Source organism: Archocentrus centrarchus, chromosome 13 (assembly GCF_007364275.1).
Source record: "Archocentrus centrarchus isolate MPI-CPG fArcCen1 chromosome 13, fArcCen1, whole genome shotgun sequence".
NCBI classification, from domain to species: Eukaryota; Metazoa; Chordata; class Actinopteri; order Cichliformes; family Cichlidae; genus Archocentrus; species Archocentrus centrarchus.
In genome coordinates this window covers 21853430-21866789 of record NC_044358.1, presented here as the reverse complement: position 1 = coordinate 21866789, position 13360 = coordinate 21853430, and the positions used below count along the sequence as shown (strand labels likewise).

The following is a 13360-nucleotide window of genomic DNA, read 5'->3' as shown; positions in this document are numbered from 1 at the left end:
TTACAGGGACAAAAAAGTACTATATATTTTCTTTTTATGGTTGGAAAAATGGACCATTAGTTATATCAGCAGCAAACCTGATTAAAGGTTTTGAATGAAGTATGTGTTACTACCACATTTTAAATAACTTTATGCGAAATGTAAAAGCTGATAGCTAAATAAGTGCAATTTCATAATTATGTGATTCATAATCCGATTAGTCGACTAATCGTTTTAATAGTCGATGACTAATCGACTATCAAAATAGTCGTTAGTAGGGTTTAATATTTTTCCCGAAAATGACATGAATCAAATCCCGGGAAATGACGAGCCATTTCCCGGGAATCCCGGGAAAAAGTTTATTTATTTTTTTATTTTAATTAGGCCTTCTGTAGCCTGTGTCGGCCTTAACCTACTGTGATATTGTAGAGGTAGGTTTCCAGCTATGTCCTGTTATGCCCAGTAGGGGGCAACGTCGGCTTGATTAACGCAATAAAACCTACATCTCGACATTGGAGTGCTCGAGCTATGCGGTGTTGTATCGTTCCTCAACACTCCCTTAACAAATATAATTCGAATATTCCTCCATTGTACATGGAATTATACCAAGCTATTTTACAACTGCTGGTGCAAAATAATACGGTTCATCTCCACAGCATTGATAAAGGCTCAGCCACGCTGTCGTGGCAACATCTGTTGCGCTATATCTCCACCAGTGGAACGCTGTAATAGTCATTGAAAAGTTAACTACCGTACTACACTATAATATGACATAACACAGGGCCTTGAGTAATGCACCACGACTTGGTCATTGCCATTCTGGCAACAGCAAATTTATAACACCGTGTCTGAGGGTTAAAGTAGGTTCGTTGTGAATCGTCTTTTGAAAAACTGGCCGATCCTTATTGCCTAAAAAAAATACATTTTACTCAACTCCATTTTAAAAGCAAAATATGTTAAAGTAATCTATTTCATGATAATTTCTTCACACATTAGGCCCGTATCCTAATTCATGATTGTTAGTAAGCGGCTGCAAACGAGGAAAAGAAACACTCGAAGTTAAACAGATATTTCTTTATTGTTCAGGGCAGGCATATTTTATAGGCTATATAATGCAATATAACAATATATAATATAAAATTATATAATACAAAATACCTTAGGGTAAACACATTGCCTACGATTTCAACAAATTAAAGAGGAAAAAAGTACAACTGTGTAATACCTCTATTAAAACGCTTGAGATGAAGGCTGAAGCCTTAAGCGGAGGCTGAACGTGCCTGAAATGAAGAGTAATGCTTTTCGCATTAAACAAACCCTTCTCTCAGTATTTCCTTAAATTTAACATTCTGAAGCTTTCTTTTCTTTCTGAAAGTCAAATCGACGCGCGCGACTTTTTTCCCGGTTTCCCGTCTAACGTTTCCCGGGAAACGGGAAATGGTTCTGATCGCATTTCCCGGGAATCCCGGATCCCGGGATTAAACCCTAGTCGTTAGTTGCAGCCCTAATCCAGAATGTTTCTTTCTCTCGTGGGAAAATGGACACATTTGTGGAACTTCGGCATTACTGATTTCAGGTCTGCGTGGTTAAAGTCCCCTGCCACAATAACAATTCCGTCCAGATGTTCTGTCAGCTGGTTGTTTACAGCATCATAAAGCCTGCTCAGCGCTAGCTTAACATTAGCTTGCGGAAAAATGTATACTGCCATGATTATATCCGCGGTGAATCCCCTCAGAAGAAGAACAGTCTGCATCGCAGTGTTAAAAACTCCAGATCCGGTGAGCAGTGTGTCACTGTAATGTCCGTGTCTGTGCACCAGCTGTTATGGATGTAGATGCACACACCTCCACCTTTGCGCTTCCCGGAGTCCTGGAGTACAGGTTTCTGTAATGATCATCACACAGTTGTTTTTATTGTGTGAGGTAATCCGGAGTCTGATCTCATCCATCTTGTTGATAAGGGACCTGGTGTTGGCCAGAAGAAGACTCGGAACGGCTGGTTACAGGGTTAACTTATAACCTGGCACGTAGCCTGGCTCGCTTCCCCCGCTTCTGCTTCCTGTATCTCCGGTGGAATGTTTCCTGAGTTAAAAGTGAACTCCTTGTACTGTTCACTGATACAGATGAGTTGTGCTTGAGTGTATGAGCAGCTCACTGCTACTTGTACATGTACTAACAAACATGAAACAAGAAAAAAACCCACAAAGGTACGGAGAGCATCGAGCCGCTGCGTCTGCACGTGCCGCCATCTTGAACTTTGATTATATAAAGTGTAAGGACTGAACTATAAGAACTGAACAAAGGGTTACAGGAAAAGAAAGAAATTATTAATTTTGGTACTCTATTTGGTTGTTGAATAAATGCTGGCTTTGTTTACTTATTAGCAATTGTTTGATTTCATCTCACCTTTACTCCTCCTTTAGGATCGAGAGTAGTGAGTGCGTGTATTACTGCTTTATACACATTACATATTAAATGTCTTACTGTTTTAATTAAAGTGTTTCAGGTGTCTTCCTTCATAAAAAACCTGTTTACCTGTCAGTACTTGTTGTTAATTTAATTAACACCAAAACAGCTGAAACAGAATAACAATCCCCTCTGCTACTTAACTGACCAGCTCAATATCACAGAAGTATTATTGACTTGATGCTAGTCTCTGATTTAAAAGTTTACCTTTATTTGTTCTTTTTTTTTAACAGTGTATACACATTAATATAAAAACATGTATTTTATTTTTGATGTATCAAAAATAAAGAAAAAAAAAACAAAACAAAAATGTGCTCTTGTCTGGTTCTGTTTATGGTTTCAGTTACCATAGTTTATTTTCCCATAGATGCCTGCCTCCCTGTATCAAGTCTTCCTTTCTGTCTGTCATTTTTATCAATCATAATTCATGTTCATCACCTATGCACTCCATTTTGGGTTGCATTGTGGAATTAGATGGACAATGGCTTGTTTCCTTCACCCCAGAAAAGAAGCAGTCTATATGGACCCAGCTAATTCAGGTGGTGTCTGACCACCTGGACAATGTGGATCAGTTGCCTGACTTTTTTTAAAAGACTTTATAGTTTCCACGATCTCACTACGGGTGGCTCATCCTCCACCACCACAGCTCCCGGATAATTTTAAATCCTCACCACTGCAGACAGCCTGTTCTTCAGCTTCCCCAGTCAGAGACTATCTCTTATGTTTTTTAGCCAGCTTTGTTAAAGACTGACTTTTGTTTGTTCAGCACAAAATAACAAGGCTTGTTGGTGCTGCTAAGGTGGACTCTAAGACCATGTGCAATATATGTGCAATGTGACTTTTCTTAATAGTGTGAATTATTATATCTTTATTTATATTTATAATAACTGCGGCTGCTGTTACACCCAAATTTCCCCTCTGTGGGACAATAAAGGCTGTTTCTTCTTCTTCTTCTTCTTTCTATACCTGTACTTCAAAGACTGTTGCTTCTCTTGAAGCTTCCTCTGTGCGTAAGCACCCTGTACCCAAACCTGCTCCTCAGGTAGGGGTTGTGAGGCCTCTGTCTGACCCTGCACCTGTTCCTGTTCTCCGAGTGAAAGTGACCAAATTCCAGTCCGCTCCTGCACCCATAGCTGTTCCGTGGGTGGGTCAGCCAGGGACCAGCTGAAACTTCAACCTCAGAAAGCAGCAGTGAGCCCTCCTAAGCAGTCCCAGTCATCAGGGCAGATGGCTGCATGCCCTGCAAAGCAGCACCAGTTGTCATAGGACGTGACTTCCACTCCGCCGCCACAGTCTTCAAAGCCTACTGCTGCAGCCCCTCCATGTCAGTCTTCAGAGCCATCTGCCACTGCACTTTCCAAGCCACTGGAACAAACTGCGCAGTCCCAATCTGTTCAAGTGGAATGGCCTGCACAGCTGGGCATTCAGATATATCAAGTGAGCCATTTTCTTTCTTTTATTCTTTCTTTTATTAAATGAATAGTGGTAGATAACAAAGCCACACATGCATGCACAGATGATAGGCATAATTCAAAGTGAAACTCAAAAACAAAAGAAAACAGGGAGCACCAGGGAGAGTTCAAAACAAAAACAACTCTAGGGGCCGCCCAGGCCATGAGACAAGGTCTGGGGGCTGAGGGTCATGACAGACACGAAGCCAGTCAGGAGGAAAATGGCTGGGACAAAGTAACTCGAGCTGGCTGCAAAACCAGTAGCGAAGACAAAGCCCTGGAGGCCGGCTGGGTGGCCAGCAGCAAAGATGAAGCTGTTCAGGGGGGCTGGCCACGTGGCCAGTGGCAGAGACGCTCCAGAGGCCTGGCAGGTGTCCGAAGTCAGCAAAGAAGTCTCACAGGTAGTTTGGCAGATATCTGATAAAGACCCTCTGGTGGCATGACACAAAGCCAGTGATAGTGAAAAAGACCCTCTGGGATTTCTCAACGGACACCCTCCAGAGGCTGGTGTTGGAGGAGGTGATAGGACAGCTCTGGTGGCTTGGCTAGGTGACATCACACTGTGACAGGATACCTCTGGAGGCTCACACTTCGGTTCAGGCAGCCTGGGACCCATGGGCTCATGCTCAATTTCAGGTAGCTGGGGTCCCTTGAGCTTAGTTTCAGGTTCAGGCAGCTTGGGACCATCTGGCTGTGGACAGTCTGGCTTAGGCAGTGCGGGACTCTGGCTCTGGACACTCTGGCTCAGGTGGGGTGGGACTCTCTGGCTCTGAGCACTCTAGCTAAGGTGAAGTCACAGAGATGGCCAAAAATATAAAATACAGTCTAAGTCATGGGTCAAGCATGATTAACCTTTATTCAACAGTCTAAAACTACAAAATATTTTAATCAGCATTTGAATTTGAATGGCCATAATACAGCAACTTTTTCCTCAACACATTAAAAAATACATAATATTTTTTTTCAAAAATAATATCATGGAAAATGAGAAATTTATTTTTTGATGTGATATACAGAAACCAGAAACAGGAAGCCATTTAATTTTCTCTCTTATTTCATTTCCTTCTTACTTTCCATGAGCTGAAAAATTTCCTCAGGCAGCTCATCGCACCTCTGTGAAAAGTAAGGTTACCAAATTCAGAAGGTATTTCCTCCAGAAAAGACTGAAACTGCCAGTGATTTAAACCTTTGCCTCTTATAAAATTCAGTGTCTGTGTTACGGTGCTTATGACATGTTCTGTCTTCAAGACTTTGCTGTGCAGCATTTCCTGGTGTGTGATGCAGTGATGCACTGTCAGATCACCTGTTCAGGTCTCGCTCTGCATCTTCGCCCGCATCCGCCCCACAATTTCACTCTTTTCCTTGCACATCAAAGGCGGGGAAAAGAGACCGGGATTTGCCTCCGATGTCAGCGAACAGGTCCTCTGCCTCCCATCTGTTTTCAAATTCCACTTTTTGGGGTCAGGCTAGCATAAATGTCACAGTAAAAGTGCAGACCAATCTTCTTATCCGCTGACCACTGATCAATGTGTCATTGGCAATGTGAGAAAATTAGTTAGTGCACAGGTCTTGACCTGCGCAGCAGCTGTTGGAGTGTATAGTGTGACTTGCAGTATAAGTGGTGGGAGCACTATTTACTGGTGGGCCATTAATTATAGCCAAATTAAATTATCAGCCTGCACTCCATTTTGGGTTGCATTGTGGGATTAGATGGGATTAGAATAAAACTTTTTTTTTTTCTTTCAAAACTCACTTATGGTTATCTGGTTATATATATTTGCATACTTTATATACATTATAATTCTAATAATTTTGAATAGAATTAATTTATACTAGGGCTGCATAAAACGATTATTTTAGTAATCGAGTATTCCATCGATTAATCGAGTAATCGGATAAGAAATACTTTTTTTATTAACAGCATATTTTAACTTCCGTACTGCAGTTTTTCGCTGCGTGAACAAACAGCGGTGGATGGAGCAGCTACTAAGTTCTCTTTTCTTCACATTAACACTTGCTGATTATGTGCTTGATGAAGGACCTCCAGCTGTTTCCCAGTAAAGATTTTAATCGTGGTTACTAAAAGAAAAAGCTGCTGTTTTGGAGGCTGGAAAAACGTTTCATTTTGCACTACTTGAACTCACCGTCTCTTTGCGCTTGCGCAGTTAAAATCGCTGCCTGCTATGAGTGATTTGAAAAACTAGTGGCTGCGGGAGCTATGGCACATGTGTGAGTAAAGTTGTAATGCTTTGTATTCACAAGCATTCTCGAAAATACGTTTCTGCTGCAGGTCTATATTTAGTCACTAATAAGGGATTAAAAAATATATATTTTGACGGAGCCCCTCGGTCCTGGGGGGCTCCCAGGACAAAAATAAAATAACAGCTGAAATTCTCAGCGAGCACAACACACACAGACACACAGAGAGCAGTGGAGGCGTGGAAATGCACGTCAGCGATAGTTGCCACCCGTCCCGTAAAGTACGGAGCCGTATTCCACGGAGTCCCGTAACATACGGGGTTCTGTATTTTACGAGACAGGTGGCAACTCTAGCGATGATCCACTCTGTGTTAAAGGGAATCCTTCGCAGCGACGGAGAGCTTTTTAGAATGTGTGTGTGTGTGTGTGTGTGTGTGATTCACACTCCAGTCCAGTAGGTGGCGGTAATGCAGTTCTATGTTGGTTTGCCAGCCACCAATAAACCCAAAAGACGATGGTGCACTAATGCTGCTAATACTAGTGAGGAGTGCCGCTTACACCGAGACAGCTGAGCGCTGCAGAGTTTAAACGAAGCATCGACACAGTACACAGTAATTTTTTAGAAATGATTTAATCGATGAATCGTTGCAGCCCGTTGCAGCATTAATCCATAGTTTTTTATAGTATAAATTTTATACTATAAAAAACTATGGATTAATGCTATATATTTTGAAGTTACTAACCATTTCTGTTCCCTTTTAGACACTGTAAAACTCATGTACTTTGTTGTGTAATGTGGAACCAGTATAAGCACTAGTCAATATGTCTGTCAGTACACGAGTTCCAGAGAGGCCAGCAGACATACAGTAAGATTCCAGCATGAATCCATATTTAATGCTTAGAGAAGGTTTATTCAGTCTATGTCTTTTACAGTTAAATTATGCATAAGGATATATTTCACCATGAAGTTTCCCAGAGTCAATACTAGCATTTAAAAAGTGATTTAAATTTTAGTGGCATTTTGATTAACAAAATGAAGCATACACATAAAAGCAGAATAGCTAACAGTATTTATATGTTCTCAATTATTATGGCGCTATCAGAAAGTTTTTTTTTCCCAGTTTAGTTGTTTAACTTTTATTAATTTATTTACTGTGCAGTTTTTTACTCTATATGCAAAACTTTTTATGATTCAATTCGACGACCTATTATAACTTTTTTTGTGTTCAGTTCTGGTCTCAACAAGATTATGTAACATTTGGGTCCAAACAGTGTGATCAAGAGTCCAAAACTTGAGGCCAGGATGGCAAATACCTCCACTGCATCTGCATGGTTTCCTGGTGAGCTGATATAAACAGGAACAAAGGCCACCCACACAGCACAGAAGATCAGCATGCTGAATGTGATGAGCTTGGCCTCATTAAAAATTTGAGGAAGATTCCTTGCCAGGAATGCAATTAGAAAACTGAGGAAAGCCAGCAAACCAATATAACCCAATAAGACTGCAAAACCAACAGTGGACCCAACTGCACACTCATAAACTATCTTATCATTGTGATATTGGGTGTTTTTATGTGGAACTGGAGAGGAAGAGACAAGCCAGGCAGTGCAGATGGCTGCCTGAATAGATGTAAGAACCAGAACTGTTCCTCTCTGCTGCATAGTACCAAACCACTTCAGACTAGCTCCCCCTCCTGGCTTGGAGGCTTTGAAGACAGCCAGAACAACCATGGTTTTTACCAAGATGCACGAGACACAAAGTACAAAACTGATCCCAAATGCTGCATGCCTGAGTTGGCATGTCCACAGGCGGGGTCGTCCAATGAACAGCAGTGAACACAGGAAACACAACTTAAGTGACAGCAATAGCTGGAAACTAAGTTCTGAATTATTGGCACGTATTATGGGTGTTTTCCGATGGTAGATGAAGATCCCTAGAACAACAGCACATATAAATGTGCCCAGCAATGAGGTTGCTGTCAAACAAATACCCAGAGGATCATGGTAGGAGAGGAACTCTGTCTTCTTAGGTACACAGTGGTCACGCTGGGGGTTTGACCAAAATCCTCTGGACAGCTGGTGCACTCCAAGGAGTCTGACAGAAAGGGGGAAGATGGTGAAATGCATACTATATTTAATATATATGAAATGAAATATACCATGCTGAAACACCTACTGCTCCTATTAGTGACTTTTCCCTCAGAACAAGGAATGCAGTCAAAACAGCATTCAGGTTCCCCCTTCTTTCTAACCATGTGGGTACCAGGACGACAGCTCTCACTGCATACTGATCGAGGTGCCTATGGGATAAAATTAAATATTACCTGCTAGAATGACATGTACTGTACATGGTACAAAAGGTAAAAGTCTGAAAAACCATATATAACCTTTTTGGATTCAAAGTTCCAAAAGATTTTGTCTTCATCAAGTATGAGTTCTTCACCTTTGAAAGCTGACCTCTTAACCTCACCCACATTCTGAACTTTACTGCTTCCATCAGGGAGCCACAACCAGTTCATCACATCATAAATTGGCACTACATCACCATTCTCATCAAATGACACTTGATCGCCGAATGGAGTGGTGAAGTTCACCCTTTCCAAGTAATAAACAAGCTGTTTAAAAAGGGATGCATAAGAAATACATTACTTTTTACAGCATAAACAGTGACACTCTGTATTCTATAATCTAATGTAAAACATTATACTTGCATATATAAATTCATTAAATTTTAACTAAAAAAAAAGTGACAATCAGTGATGCTGTATACATACATAGGTTAATGATCTTTCTGATCTAATTACATTAACCTCTGGGATCGATGTAATTAGATCTAATGAGTAAAGAAAATCTATTTCGCTTTTTTTTTTTTTTTTTTTTTTTAATGTCTTGGCATTGTAGTGGATCCTAGAGCCTAAATTCTTTTCTGAATGCAATAACATAGCAAAAAATGTAGTCATAGGTGGAGTGTAAACTGATATCACACCTGCCAGGGTTCCAGTGTTTGCAAAGTGGCACAGCTGTTCCCACTGAAAGGCCCTTTTCCTGGCTTGCACTGCAGCATGTTATCAAGGGAATATGCCAGCGCATGCACAGCTTTGTACACATTGTACTCAGGCCTGAGGCTGGAAGTGTCCAAGAAGTCACTGTTCACATTTTCTAGATTTTCCTGTCCAGTGCATAGTGCACCTCCACCTTCCACCCAGCCTGCTGGAGCTGGTGCAAATCTGCACTGAAATGTGAATTCCCAAAACTGATTAACCTGAAATATATTGAAAATGTTTTTATAAGAAATAAAAATATTCTTGCAGCTATCATAATAAAAGGTTAAACTCTCACCATGCTATTCCCATAGTTACTGTTGTGATGTAGGTCAGGACGTATTTGTAACAGGAATTCCCTGAGCCCTGGTATTTCACCTCGACGAATGGCGATGCCCAGTGTACCACCCAGGTATGTCATAAGCTGAGGTGTTTGGAGCACAGTAGCTTCTGTCCAAGCTTCACTGGCCATCCACTGCAGACCTGTTACATTTTGCTTCAGTACCTGTACATTGTATTATGCCAAGTGATATTGTAGCTAGCAACTAGTTTTGTGACATTATAATACCATTAAAGTACATGCTCATCCTACAAATTAATTCTACATGATTAGTTTTCTGCACTCATTCAAACAAAGACATGAAACATATTTAACACAGTAGACTGATTGAGAATTAGTAATAATCAAATTGTTTAAAACCCAAACCTCTTCCATAAGGATTAGTATGCGACTATGATGTGCAAAGACAATGACAACTCGAGCTGTGGATTTTTTCATCACGTTCACAATCCTCCTGATTTCATTTGTGTCTTTGTCCCAGGGCAAAACCTCGACGTAAGCCAGGCAACCTTCACCCCACAGACTGAGCTCAGATTGTAATGATCTGGCTGCATGAAGTCCATAATCATCATCACTGACGAGCAGACCTACCCAAGTCCAGCCGAAGTGTTTTAGAATCTGAACCATAGCACGTACCTAAGTGAACACAGTTTGAAGGGTAAGTGCATAGACTCAAAATCTTTCACTGGAATATCTGATAATTATCTTCCACAGCACACCACGTCAGAATCATTGCACTTTAGCCTTTTTCTTTGAGACCATAAAGAAAGTAGTGTCAAACTCGTGTGTGTGTGTGTGTGTGTGTGTGTGTGTGTGTGTGTGTGTGTGTGTGTGTGTGTGTGTGTGTGTGTGTTTGTGTGAATTCTGTTGCAAAACCTTCATTTTTCTTTTTAAATTTTTGTGATTTTCACCTGGAAAGCATCACTTGGAATCGTCCTAAAGAAGGATGGATACTTTTGACGGTCACTCAGGCAGGAACATGTGGCAAAATAACTCACCTGTGAAAAAAATAATACAAACAAACAGACTGTCTGTGTAGATTCTCAGTCATCCAGGTCATAGTAGTCTCTGGAGCTTGAAAAAGGCGACTGGACTTCTTTTTGTTTCTTGAAGACGTTTCACCTCTCATCCGAAAGGCTTCTGTTCTGGGCACATGTGTTCACGCACATGATCAATAGAGGGTCATAACCACCTCCAGGGGACTACGCCCATAGGGGTTTAAATACCTGGGTCTCTCCACCATTTGGTTGAGAACTGAAGAAGCCTTTCGGATGAGAGGTGAAACGTCTTCAAGAAACAAAAAGAAGTCCAGTCGCCTTTTTCAAGCTCCAGAAACAAACAGACTGTTTATTTGACAAGTATCCAAAGTCTTGTATTAACTTTTTCATGTTAAGTGATTTTATTTTGTTTGTTTGTTTGTTTTTTTAAAAGTGGCTTCAAACTTACCATGGGTACTCTGTACAAACCTAAAATGGTGGAGATTGCAATAGAATGTGTAGAGGAAGAATCACCCACAATCCCCAGGACTGGAGGATTTCCAACACATGTATCGTCTAATATAATTTGCTCCTCTTGACCAGTGGCTAATGACAATGCTGCACGGAAACCAATTCCAAGTTTGATGCAGTTATCATACAGAGTATATCCCAGTGTCACATTAGGTAGTAGGTTGGAGTTTCTGTTGATCTCATCAATAGCAAAGACCATGGTTTGTGCCTGCCTAAATCCTAGGTCATAAAAACTAGCAAAAATATATATATATATATTATCGAAAGATACAACAGAATAACATGTTGCAAAACTACTAATATTACCAACAATTCGAGAGAAAATTTTCAAAGAAGATCCTTCGTTCAAGATACATGCATTTACTTTTGAATGGTATTAATGCACATTAATGCAATTACTTAAGATAAAAAAAAATACATATTCATATTGGCGTTGACTACCTGTTTCCCTTTTTTTCTTCTTTTTTTTCCCTGACATACTTACCCATGGCAAGTAGGCTGTTGTGGTTGTGAGGTAAAAGACAGGTCAGGAACACTTGAAAAAAAGTGAACTTGAAACAGTCCACCCAGAATGACATCTCCACTCTTGTGCATCCCATTAGATGAAATTGTCCCTGTAACTGACAAGAGGAGGGAAACAGAGAAGAGGAGACAGCAGAAAAAAGTAGGAATACAACAAAATGAGCAAGAGGAAACTGGTTTGTAACAATAACCACATGACGGCGTTCTGATTTTCTGAGCACAGTCATTCGGTTTTATGACTCTGCCATCTTTTATTTAACTGTGTTGATTAAACTTACACACCACCCATTAGGGAAAAAGAAGGAGCAGGGGCAGGGCCTAAAATACATTTCATGTTAGACTGCTATTGTATCCAGGAAAGATTTATGTAATACTGCGATGTGAACGAGTGGCCAACAAGAACCTATTTTTTTACTTGAGTAACACTGCCAGTGAATAAGTTGTCAACAAGAACCCACATTTTGTGTTTTGTTAATTTCATATTTATACTTTTCAGTCAAAATAAAGAAAGAATGAATATTGTTGTTCAACCAACATACAGTATAACTAAGTAAGTAAATTAAATTTTATTGCAACAGCTCTGTTTCCTTAGCTTTCAGCCTCATATGAAGCACAAGCAGCAGGCCTTGATCACATGACCTCAGGGACCTGCTGAGGACGTATGGATGTAAAATGTAAAAGTTCACAGATGTAAACTGGTGCTTGTCCATGCATAACTCTAAAAGCCAAAACCATAATCTTAGATTGGACTCTGAATCTAAACGAAGCCTGTGTAGCTGTGTCAGAAAGGTTGTGACATATAAATGAAAGTCTCAGTCAGAACCTCTGAGCAACCTGCAGATATTAAAATATTGTGGCAAAATTCTGAAAGTGGTTGTTGAACTCACCAGCAAGGGATACAATGACCACTGCATACCATTTCGGCTCAGCAGTCCTGGAGTTGCTTCACTTTTCAGCATGGTCACTGTTTGATAGTTTGTCATATGTATTAGCATGGTTTTGTCTCGTAGTGTCTCTTCACATTATGTTCCTCAAACAAGGCAACGGTCCCATGGCAAATCAGGCAGACAGTTATTTTAGTTTTCAGTGAAACAAAGAAATTGTAATTTCCTTATTTCCTGGAGGTGGCAGACTTCATCATCAACTTTCTTTTTTTTTTACTTGCTTTAGCCATGATAGTTGGCCAGTTTAGTGTGGAATCAGCAACTTACACCAGCAGAGCCCTCTGTGTCACCTATGACCCCCAACTAAACCCCAACTTCTTCTTTTTGAGGTTTTATGGCAGGTAGGAGACATCTGTTACACGATGCTGCCTCCATGAGTTAAAAAGAGGATCTGCATGCAGAATAATGTTCATTGTTTGTGCTGGTGGCCCAAAAATAACAAATTTTAGACAAAATGGGCAGGCCATATAAAATCCGAGCTCAGGCAGTGATTGGCCCATGGGTCAGACTTTGGACATTTCTGCCTTAGAGCAATTGTCAGCAGGACTGTGACCAGTATATAAAACCACTAGTGTCACACTGATTAATGTGAAAGATGATAATGAAGACATTATGTGCAATGGTATATCCTATGAATGCAGACAGAGTGCAGAGGAGTCTATTGGGAAGTATAGCTATGTTTAAATTAGTTGGGTGATCGACTGTGGAAGAAAGAGCCATAAGATCAAATTGGTCCTGCTACTTCTATCAGCAGTCATATCATCAATAAAAATGAGGGACCTGGTTCCATTAGAAGTCACACATGTCAATGCCATAACATTGCCTCAAATATGCTTAACAGAAAAGGTGGGATGCATTGGTTCATGAGGTTTTACCTTTCCTTCTCCATACTTTTCTTTTCCTATGATTCT

The 13360-nt window shown here is 40.5% G+C and overlaps 1 pseudogene; it reads right to left on the bottom strand.

Annotated features, from left to right (window-relative positions):
- Nucleotides 1-7279: 7279 nt before the first annotated feature.
- On the bottom strand, nt 7280-11654 carry LOC115790438 (extracellular calcium-sensing receptor-like; annotated as a pseudogene).
- Nucleotides 11655-13360: the final 1706 nt, after the last annotated feature.